Consider the following 12,080-nt stretch of genomic DNA (forward strand, 5'->3'; position numbering starts at 1 on the left):
TTGAATGAGATCACCTAGGGAGTGAGAGTAGATGAGGAAGAGAAGTCATGCAAGGGGTGAGCACTGGGGTCTCCAGCTCTTAAAGTTCTGGAAGATATGAAGAACCAGCAAAGGAAACTGGAGGGAGTGGCCACTGAAGGAGGAGGAGAGACCATCAGGAGAGTGTCAAGTCCTGGAAGCCTAGTGAAGAATGTGTTTTGAGGAGGGATGGATCAGATGGGTCAAGTGCTGAGGGCAGGTCAGGTCAAACAGGATGAAGTCAAAAAAATCATTGGATTTTGCAATGTGGAGATCATTAACACGTGACAAGAGACATTTCAGTAGCACCAGGGAAAAGCCTAATTGGAGTGGGTTCAACAGAGAATTGAAGAGGAGGGACTGCAGATGGTGGCTAAGGCAATTCTTTCAAGGAGTTTTGTAACAAAGTCGTGGAGAAAAATGAGGCAGTGGTAGGAGGGGAAGGAAGCGGGGTCAAGAGAGGGCTTTTTTTTTCTCTTTAAAATTTAAGAAGTAACAGCATTTTTGTATTTTCCATTTTGCTGATGGATATGATGATGTGGGAGAGTGGGGGGGGGGATTACTTACAGCAATGTCCTTGAGAAGGCGAGAGTGCCTTGAGTCCAGTGTCCAAAGAAGTGCTGGCTCAGAGGGGGATGAACAGATCATTCATGCTAATGTTGGTGAAAGCAGAGTGCATGGAAATAGTTGTAGATGAAATAGTAGATGTGGTAGCAGGTGATTTTTGCAAATTCTCTTCTCACTGATTCAATTTTCTGAGTGCAATAGTAGGCAAAGTTATAAGGTAGGAGTGAGGAAGGGGTTGGGAACAGGTGGAGGTTTGCACAGAAAGAACTTGTTGAAGTAATAGTCTGTGAGTGAGCAGCCTATGACCTCACTTGAGGTCAGTAGCCCTCAAGTAACTGTTTTGTGTTTTTCTCTAATTACACTGGGTGTTGATATGGAATGGCGGTGAGTTAAATTGAACTTCTTACAGTTCCCCACTCCTTTACCTTTGCACAGGTAAGGTTGCATCTGCCTGGAATGCCCTCTCTACCCTCTTTACTCATCTTTCAACTTTTGTCTCAACCACCACTTACTTAAGCCTACCAGGCAGAGTTAATTACGCCCTTCTTGGAACTATTGTGCTACCATGGGCATCCCTCTATTGTAACTGTTGTGCTATTATAATATTTTGTTTCCCTCTCTCCATAGTTAATTTGGCCCCTCCTTGAGGGTATCAATTTGATTATTGCAATTCCTAGTATAGTGTTTGGCTTATGGTTGGCATTCATTAATTGCCTGTTGAATTGAATTGAGTTCCATGGAGAGACTGGACAGGAAGGGTTGGCCGGTAGGAGAGGTAGGGTCTAGAGAAAGTAAGAGTGGTAACATTTAGAACCAGACTCAGCTGCTCTATGAGGAAGGGAGCTCCTGCCCCTGAGGGTGGGTAAGGTAACTGCTAACTCATCTCTAGTGGTGGAGTGAATAGGGCCTGAACCCCAAATGAACTTATGTAAACTGGGTCAGTAATACTCACTTTTACAGAGTTTGCATCAAGGATCAAAAGCGTTCATATATGCAGAAGGATTTTGTAAATGAAAATGTGCCACATAATGTAAGACACTTTTTCTTACAGCACTCTGTGCCAAGATAATAGAAATGTGTTGAATCTGTATATTTTACTAGAGTATAGGCTGTGTAATGAAGGAAGAAAAGGATGGGTTAAAAATAAAAAGAATGATTATAGCTATAATCTTCTTGTTGTCCTTTCTACTATTAAAAGTCTCTTTGGAAGATATCATCACGGTCTCTTTCAGTTACAGCATGTTCCACTGCCTCTCATTGTCTCTGAGCCAAGAGCCCTAATGTGACCTACTTTACTAAGCCAGGTGGTGTCGTAGACAAAAGTGCCAGCTCATTTTGCAGGAAGCAGAGGCTAAGGAGCCTGCTGATCTGAGTGGCTGGTATCACAATGCACAGGTTTGGGAAATGCCTGTGCTCAGAAAAGGCCAACCTCCCACAACATTCTAAAACTCGAGAGAACTTTCTAACACATTGGCAGTGTTAACAATTCCAAAGCAATAAAGTGTTTGATTCTTGATGTTGACTTGAAGTAGTGTTATTTTAACACAGGTTCTGACTTTTGTTGTTAGTTAATTGTTCATGTTGACTTGGCTTCGCTTTCCCTTAAGTTTCAAGTTTCGTAAAGGCGGGGACCATGTTCTATACTTCATACCCTCTGCCCACTCATGCCTACCAAGGTAGTTTATGGATTCTCAATTACCATCTGTTATTGATTGGGTTTGTTAGTAGATGTCAGACAGCTTTTGTGGTGACCAGGTATTGACAGAGCATAATGAGAAAGGCAAAGATAGAGCTTTTTCTACTATATAAACCACATGTTGTTTAACCTGAAGTCCTGGGAACATAAGATGTCCTGCATGAATGACTGTGAGTTTAGGACACTGTTTTTCTACCCCTTCTTCCCAATATTTTAAAATGTCTTTATGGAAGTTTATCTTCCTTTCACTCCCTAACTTAAAATAATTTACAGTATTGCTTTTGGTCTACCTGCTCATGTGCTGAAAGAAGCAGCCCTGAAAACACATAGTTGTTGCATTTTGATGTATACCAAGAAGGTTGCCTTACTTGCTGACTTTGTAGAGTGGGTTGGGTAAACACGTTTCTGAGAGGATCTTCTAAGATGCAAGTATATTTCTTGGGCAGAGCAGCGTGTTGGTCCATTATCATCTAGGGTAAAACTCAGCTTACTTCCTGTAGAATTGGTCATATTAGTGACATGAAGGAATGAAAAATAGGACAGACAGATTAGTTTTGATGATCATAACAGTCTGGGACATGGAGTGATGCCCACGAAAAAGGAAAATAAGAGCACCAGACTGGGGACTCAAATTAAGAGATGTCTCAGAAAGCAGAATCACGATGCCAGAATGAGGAGCAAAGTTAAAGGCTGTCTAAACTCTAGAGGTCGGACAGTTGGCTCCAGCAGGGAGAAAACTCCTTCAGATTTAGGGCAGAGGCTGGGCAGTGTTCTACAGGCCCCTTGTACCACCTCTGGGCCGTTATCTTTCTGCTCCCCTGAAATTCCTGCCTCCATCCACATCAGCCCATCTATTCAATCCCAGGCAGCACCCTTTTTTCATGAACTCTCTGGAACCCCCTTCATACTCTTCTCACCTTGTTCATGCCTCTGGTGTGGACAATTTCAAAATCCTGGTGTAACTGGCCCAACAATGGAGCTTCAGTGTTCTTAAAAATTTCTGACTCCCACAACCTTAACCACCAGTTTCCTTTAGCAGCTAACTTCCGTAGTAGCTGTGCTCTGGGCTCTACTGTCACCCAGATGTCTCATGCTGCGATTGCAAACTTAACCTGCTGATCTCTCAAAAGAGCCTCCCCTGACCAGGCGTCACACCACTTGACCCCACAACTTCTCTTCTTCAGCCTGATGGGCACCTGTAGTCCCTGCTCCTTCACTCTCATTTCCCCTCTCTGTTGTCCCTTGGGGCTCCACTTCCTTTCCTAATCCAGTGTACAGCCCACGGTGTGTCACTTTGTGTCAGAGCCTCCTTGTCCTCTGCTGCATCTTGCCTTGCTGGCCTTGAAGCTTGGAGGAGTCCCCTCCTTTCTTAGCCCCTCCTCTCTCACACTCAGCTTACTGAGCTGCTAGAGAGAATCACAGTCATTGGTGTCACTCACTATAACGTTATGGCTGTGATGTTAGCTGACCCTTAGGGCTCCTTGCCAGTCTTAAAGGGGTCTGGTCACCTACTATTTCCACTCCCCACAGCAGCTATGCCAAACCTCCATCATTTTCCGCAACCCATCTTTTTCACCTTTTCTTGGGAAATGACTCTTTTTTTTTTAAAGATTTTATTTATTTATTTATTTGAGAAAGAGAGAGAGAGCACACAAGCAGGGGGAGTGGCAGTGCGAGAGGGAGAAGCAGGTTCCCCACTGACCAGGGAGCCCGACTTAGGGCCGATCTCAGGACCCTGGGATCATGACCTGAGCCAAAGTCAGACACTTAACGACTGAGCCACCCAGGCACCCCTCTTGTGAAATGACTCTTATTTCATAGATAGAACTTAGATTTTAGACACCTTCAAACTTTCACTCAGTCCCCCATCACCACAATTTTCAACATGCTCCAATATTTCTCAACCTTAGTCTGAGAAAAATTTTTTTCCTTTTCCAACTCTAGATTCATTCATTCATTCAATGATCACTGAGAGCCACATGCGTCCTAAAACACTGTGCTATATGCTGAGGATATTAGAGATGAAGAAGATGTAGACCCTATGCACAAGGAGCTTAAAATCAGATAGAGGAGACAGATATTATGGTGTAATGACTGAAATATGCATGGAGCATTATAAAAGTGTGAGGAGAAAAGCCACTTACCTCAACTTTCATGGGAAGGAGATGGTGTCATGAGGGATGTTTCAAATGGGGTGGTGGCTTGAGCTAATCCTTACAGTGTCAGTGGGTGTTAATTAGGCAAAGTTGGAGTGGGAGGAGACTGGAGGGTCAAGGACTAGAGGGCAGGGAAAAGTGATATTAAATATAGGAAGAGGGTATAAGTAAAAACAGGAAATTGAATTGTTCTTATTCTTGACTGTGTCCCAGACTTCGTTATGTGGCCATCCCACAGAAAACCTCAAACTAACACATTTTCCCCAAATTTCCTTCTCCTTTTTTAATTCTTTATCCTACTATAATTCCTCTTGTTCCCTCCCCTCCATGATTCAACTTGTAACTAACTTCTGTTGATTCTACAGCATCAACATTTCTTGTATGCCTGTTCTTTCTCCATATTTGCGTAGCATCAGTGTGATAGTCTCTAAATGACCTCACATCTGTGCTCCTCTTAGAAAGAGTGATCTTTCTAACATGCACAACTTACTACACCACTGCCTGGTCAAGCTGTGGCTCCCCCACACTCCAGCATGATAGGAAAAACTTTTCCCACCCAGCCCCTGGTCCCACCTTTGCATCCTTACTGGTCCCTGGCCATTTGTTCATGCTCCTAGGCTCTGGCATGATCAACTATCAGCAATTTTTTGATATGCCCATATTGTTTTATACTTAGATGTCTTCCCCCTCCCCACAGGTACAAGAACATTTTAATGCAGCATCTTAATATGGACACATTTTAATGCAGTCCAAAACAACCAGCAAACATTTAACCTATTCTTTTTTTTTCTCTTTCCTGAATAATGACTATAATAGACAGGCTTTTTTGATTTTTAATTTATTACTTAAATATAACATACAGTGTTCTATTAGTTTCAGGTGTACAACATAGCGATTTGACAATTCTATATGTTACTCAGTGCTCACCTAAGTGTAGTCACCATCTGTCACCATAGCACGCTATTACAATATTGACTGTATTCCCTATGCTATACTTTTCATCTCTGTAAGTTATTTATTTTTTAACTGGAAGTGTGTATCTCTTAATCCCCTTCGCCTATTTTGCACATCTTCTATCTACCTCCTCTCTGGCAACCACCAATTTGTTCTCTGTATTTAAGGGTTGGTTTGCCTCTTTGTTTTTTTGTTTTTTGTTTTTTTTTAGATTCCACACACAAGTGAAATTATGTGGTATTTATCTTTCTCTGACCTATTTCACTTAGCATAATACCCTCTAGGTCCACCCATGTTGTTGTAAATAGCAAATTTATTTTTCTTTTTTACGGCTAAGTAATATTCCTATTGTGTATGTATACCACACTTCTTTATTCATCTATCAATGGACACTTAGGTTGCTTCCATATCTCAGCTATTGTTAAATAATGCTGTAATAAATACAGGGGTGCATATATCTTTTCAAATTAGCGTTTTCCTTTTCTTTGGGTAAATACCCATTAGTGGAATTATTGGATCATATGGTATTTCTGTTTTTAATTTTTTTGAGGACCCTCCATACTGTTTTCCAGAGTGGCTGCACCAATTTACATTCCCACCAACAGTGCATGAGTATTTTTTTTCCTCTTGTTACTTCTTTTCTTTTTGATACTAGCCATTCTGGCAGGTGTGAGGTGATATCTCATTGTGGTTTTGATTCAAATTTCTCTGATGATTAGTGATATTGAGCATCTTCAATGTGTCTGTTGATGTAATAGACACTCTTAACTCATTCCTTCACCTTTCCCTTTTATTCTTTCCAGGGTGATGATGACACCAATGACCTCTGACAGATTAACTCCCCATTTTAATCTTCCATCAACGGTTGTAAGTTACCGTAAGTGTCCTGCTTCAAGTTACATTGCTTCTAATGCTTTATATGCCCTTCCCTTTCACTTGTCTTCCTAGGGCCTCCCTACTCACCATTTATTACCACCCCCCATTCTCGCACACTTAGAAATCCCAGTTACAATCTACGACTCTCTGTGCCCTGACTCTAATCTCTATATTCACTTCAATTGACACCTCTCACACTTTCATGTTCCCACCATAAGACTTAATATTTCTGAGGACAGGGCTCATTCATTTCTTAATTTCTAGCACCTCCTACATTTTTAGAACAAAGTAGACACTTCATAAATTAATGCTAAATTGACAAATGAAGGAAGGAATGGGATCCAAAGGCAAAAGACTCAGTAAGGAGCTTGGTACTTTTGAATTCAACCCAGAATAAAACTAGAGTGTTTGAATTCAACTGGAGAGTCCTTTTGGCCAATCCTGGGAGAATTCACCATGTTCCAAAAGTTCTAAGCTAAGAGAGTAAGATCTTTTTTGTAGAAACCTGAAAGGTAGTTTAATTTCCTAAGAGGACAGACTTTGAAAGATTAGTGTAAGAACTTTATGTAAGAAGATTCTAGATCATGGTGAAGCTCAAGTGCAGTGAGAGCAGTGACTTCATGGGGTGGGGGAAACCACAGTAGCCCCAAGGGAATAAGGTACTGCCCTTTCTGAGAAAGGAAGGTTTAGTGGCCTTGTATGGGGGGAGAGGATAAAGGGAGGACAGAGCAGGGAGAAAAGGGAGTTGGAATCCGAATTACATTATTGGACTATCAAAGGAATACTGTTTTCCCACGCATACACTTCCCTATATATATCCTGAGGAAAACAATATCTTTCTCCTATTATTTTTTTAAAGATCTTTATTTACTTATTTGACATAGAGAGAGAGAAAGTGCACAAGCAGGGGGAGAGGCAGAGGAAGAGGAGAAGCAGGCTCCCCGCTGAGCAGAGAGCCTGATGCAGGGCTCCATCCCAGGACCCCGGGATCATGACCTGAGCCAAAGGCAGATGCTGAACAGACTGAGCCACCCAGGTGCCCCCCTAACTAGTTTTTTAAAAAGTAATATATACATGGTAAAAATTCATATAGTAGTATCAAAGGGTATTCATTGAAAGTAAATCTGTGCCCTACCCTAGGCCTCTATTATTCTTCCCCAGAGGTAACCACTATTAACATTTTCTAGTTTTTCCCCAGAACCTTTAAGTATATAATACATATTAATATAGCTATCTCACATGCAAATCTATCTACCTAAATGCAAATCTAATTATATATTTATATCTGTATTTTAAACATAGTTGGTAGCATCCTATCATCAAGAGCTCTCCATTTAAGTTTATAGAGGCATGTTTTTTGTGGTTGTAAGAACACATAACAGGAGATCTACCTTTTTACAAATTTGAGTGGATAGTATAGTGAGACGTTATTTTTTAAACACACTTCATGATATTCCTACTCTGACTGCATTATAGGTATTTAATTGGTCCCCTGTCGATGACCATTTAATTTTTTTCTAGTCTGTTGCTATTTTAAGCAATGCTGCAGTGAAAATCCTTGTACATATGTGTGTCTGCCAGAGTCCAGCAGAAAGCAGATGGTGTTTCTAAAAACTTACCTGAAGAGAGTTTACTGAAGGAACTAGGAACACAGGTGCTGGCAGGATTAATGGGCCCAAGAAAAAAACAGTTGAGTGCTTGGGGACTAGCAAGAGAAGCCTGCACCTCCCCTAGGCCCAGAGGGCTAAGTGGAAGGAGCAGTGTTAGTGGAAGCCAGTGAGCCGAACGCTGTGAGAAAGGCCGCCCAACGCTGTGAGAAAGGCCACCCAACAGGAGATGTGGCCACAGATTGAGGAACGCAGCCACTGCGCAAACTGCAGGCTTCAGAGTAAATATCCTGACTGCTCTCTCCTCTTGCTCTCTGGTTACCTGCTGGTACCACTGCCAGCTGCAAGTGAAAGCCAGAGAACGAGGACGCCCTAGTGATGCAGTCCGAGGAGGTCAGATCACAGGGTACAGGGAGGCCGAGTAGGGCCCAAGGACACGTCTGGAGGGATAAATGGAGAATAATCAGTCCCTGACTTAAACGTCCTTGACTTACAGTGATTAGACTTTGCAATGGTGGGAAAATGATAGCACTGAGTAGAAACTGTACTTTGAACTTTGATCTAAGTGCTAGTGGTAGGAGGTAGGATACCCTCTCGCGGTGCTGGGCAGAGCAGCCAGCCACAGCTCCTAGTCAGCCGCACGATTCTGTGCCCAGACAACCATTCGGTTTTTCACTTTCAGCACAGTATTCAAAGAAATACATGAGACTGTTAACACTTTAATGTACCATAGGTTTTGTGTTAGATGCTATCTATCGACCACCAGCACATGAAAGATGGGCTAGGCTAAGCTATGATGTTCAGTACATTAGGTGTATTGCAGGCATTTTTTACTTAGAATATTTTCAACCTACCACGAGTGTATCTGGAGAAAACTCCATAGTAAATCAAGGAAGATCTGTAATATGTTTTTGCACAAATGTTGGGAAATTTCTTAGAACTGGAATTGCCCTGTCAGCAGGAGGGAAAGACCTTCCTCCACCTCCAACCCCCCACCGCCTTCCCTTCATGGCCATTACCTGCGCTTAGCTGTGCCGATTGCCGATGGCTGCTCAGAATTAGGACTACATTTCCCAGCTTCCCTTGCAGCCAAAGCAATATAAGAGGAAGTGTCAGTCATGTGGCAGCTTCTGAGAAACTTGAGAGACAGCTGATGCATGCCTTTGTCCTTTGTTATTTATTCTTTGATGTAATTTACATGCTACCAGGAGCTCCAGGGCCACACCCTTTGGCTGGTGAGTAGAGAGAGAACTGGAATGAACTAGATTTCTGAGCACTTCATACAATATAGTTGCCCTACCAGTCTTAAACTGCACACCTCCAGATTTCATTTACTTGGGAGAGAAATACACTTTTACCTTGTTTAAATCATAGTTATTTTCTTGTCTGTGTTGTGCAGTCAAACCTAATCCTAATGAATGCATAATTAAACTGACTTTTCCAGACTGAGTTTGAATCCAGCTAGTCCATTCACACTACACATGTGACCTTGAGCAAGTTTCTTAACTTCTGTGCCTCCATTTTCTCATAGGGATGATGATAGAAAGGACTTCATTTTGTTGGTATGAGGGATAACTAAATGAAAATATCTGAAATTTAGACTAGTGTCTGTCCAATGTAGCAAACACTCAGTAAATAGAAGTTATTACCATTATTATTATTACCGTTATCATGCTTAATTGTCCTCTAAAGAAGATGTACTAGTTAGCCTATTAAATGCCCCTAATGTCTTTTTCCTCTTCCCTTATTAATACTGTGTGTTAGCAAAGATTTTTGCCTAACGAATAGTGTATTTCGTTTTTATTTTAAATTGCTTTCTAAAATTATGAGGTTGTACATCTTTACAGTTTTTAAAAAATCCATTTATATTTATTTTCTGGTGAACTTCCTTTTTGTGTTCTCTGTTCATTCTATTGGATTTTTGTTTTGTTTTGTGGTATGTCTTTTTTTAAAAAAGCAATTCAAGCATTATGGAAATTTGCCTTTTGTCTGCTATGGGTGGTGCAAATATTTTCCCTGATTTTCATTTGCTTTTCGACTTTATTTTTCTATTCAAAAAATTTAAAATTTCAATATAGTAAAAATGATCCTTCTCTACCACCATAATATCTGAGCTTAATGTTATTTTATTTTACTATTATTTTTTTAATTTATTTACTTATTTTAGAGAAAGAAAGAGTATGCACATGTACGTGAGCAGGGGTGGGGAGAGGGAGAGGGAGAGAGAGAATCCTTAAGCAGACTCCCTGCTGAGCAGGGAGCCTGACAGGGAGCTCGATCTCAGGACCCTGAGATCATGATCTGAGCTGAAACGAAGAGTTGGACACTTACTGGACTGAGCCACCCTGGCACCCCTTAATGTCCCAGTTTTTTTATTTATGTATTTATGTATGTATGTATGTATTTATCAGGGAGTGAGAGTGAGAGAGCACAAGCAGGGGGAGCAGAGGGAGAAACAGGCCTGAAACGGGACTGGATCCTCATGACCTGAGTGGAAGGCAGACACTTAACCGACTCCCTAATGTCCTTATTTTAGAAAGATCTTTCTCACTCTGGATTATGAAAACCATTCCCCCATGTTTTCTCCTAGGACTTTATAGATTGATTTATATAAGAAATATTTTCTTCATCTGGAATATAACTTGGGGTAGGCGGTGAGGTAAGATTTGAAGTAATTCTGCAGACTACTGTGTTGGAAGATGGACAAAAATGAGCCCTCTGACACATAAATCCTACATAAGTAAATTGTAGTTTACTTTGATCCACACAATAGATATATTTTAAACTAAGCATGCCAGGAGCCAGCCCACTTGCAGATGTTGGGTAAGCTTGCCTCCTCAGCTTTCTCTTCTTCTTGGAGGGAAAAAAAATAGGTTGTTTACAATGGCATTTTGTATTTCCAGGGTAAGGTCCCTCCAGGTCCAGCATAATCACTTTGCCAGGCTACAAGACTGCCTTTCACACATCACATTACCTGCTTCTCACTTCCTGGTCATGGGCACCAGAACCATCCTGCTACCTGTTCATAGGTTAGACAATAATGCCAAGACGTTTTTATACCTGTGCTAACCATGACCCATCTGTGGACATAGGCAGTCAGTAACCGCCCATGTTTTAAGGCCAAGGGGGTATTGAGCCCAGGACCTGCCACTAGGCTCCATCTTTGTTTCATTTTTTCTGGGGCGGTCACGGGGGAGGGGGTTGTCAGTTGTTATAATGGTTGAGAACACAAGCTCTAGAGTAAAACTAACTATGTACTTCCAGCTTGAGCTATGGGGACAAAAGCCAAGTTTCCTTCACTTTTTTGTGCTAAAATGGACATTATAACTTAGTGTGAGGATTAAATAAATATATTTCAAGTGCTTAAGAATTTCTTAGCAATGATCAGCAAATATTAAAAAGGCCTTTCCCAATCCAGAATATAAAAATAACTTCCCTGTTTTTTCCTAGGTTTTTACAGATTCGTTTTTGTAAAAAAGATGAATAACATTTATAACAAATATTATAATAAGTGTATAACATAATAAAAATTAAATATTTGAAGAAAAGTATTATAACTTTATGAATAATATCATTATTACTATTATTTGAAAAATGCATTTACTTTGAAATGTTGCCTTGGTTATATACTAAATTTGCATATGCCTTTGAGTCTAGTTCTGGATTCTCTGTCCTGATTTATTCATTTAGCTTAACCACATTTGCATTATAACATACCTTATTATCTGGTAGAATTTGTTTAATTCTTATGCTTCCTTTCAGAAAATTTTTCTGGCTAAGTGTGAATTTTGATATTTATACAATAATCTTAGAACCAGCTGCTCTGATTTAAAAAAAAATCAATATTTTATTGGGGTTGCAACAAATTAACATATTAATTTAGAGATAATTAGCATTCTTACAATATTAACTTTTCCTATTCCAATACAAGGAATAGCTCTATGTTTATATTCAAGCTGTTTTTTAAAAAATATCTCTCAGAAGAGTTTTAAAGTTTTCTGAAAGTCTTCTTTATATATTTCTTGCATGTTCCTTGTTAAGTTCCTTCCTTCCTTCCTTCCTTCCTTCCTTCCTTCCTTCCTTCCTTCCTTCCTTCCTTCCTTCCTCCATCCCTTCCTTCCTCCGTCCCTTCCTTCCTTCGCTTCTCCTCCCACTCCCTTTTCTTCTGTTAGGGCAAATGGCACCAATTATTTTATTATATTTGTA

General features: G+C 40.6%; 1 long non-coding RNA gene across 3 annotated transcripts in view; it reads left to right on the forward strand.

The window, feature by feature from the left end:
• Positions 1 to 9,010: 9,010 nt before the first annotated feature.
• LOC112824738 (uncharacterized) overlaps positions 9,011 to 12,080 on the forward strand; it is a 110,749-nt gene continuing 107,679 nt past the window's right edge. For all 3 annotated transcript variants that reach the window (XR_012380171.1, XR_012380170.1, XR_003208519.2), the window contains exon 1: positions 9,011 to 9,109. This is a non-coding gene — a long non-coding RNA (uncharacterized lncRNA). The remainder of the gene's footprint in view (positions 9,110 to 12,080) is intronic.

This window comes from Callorhinus ursinus, unplaced genomic scaffold (assembly GCF_003265705.2).
Source record: "Callorhinus ursinus isolate GAN/ISIS: 27379988/994484 unplaced genomic scaffold, GSC_fseal_2.0 scaffold12, whole genome shotgun sequence".
Lineage (NCBI taxonomy): Eukaryota > Metazoa > Chordata > Mammalia > Carnivora > Otariidae > Callorhinus > Callorhinus ursinus.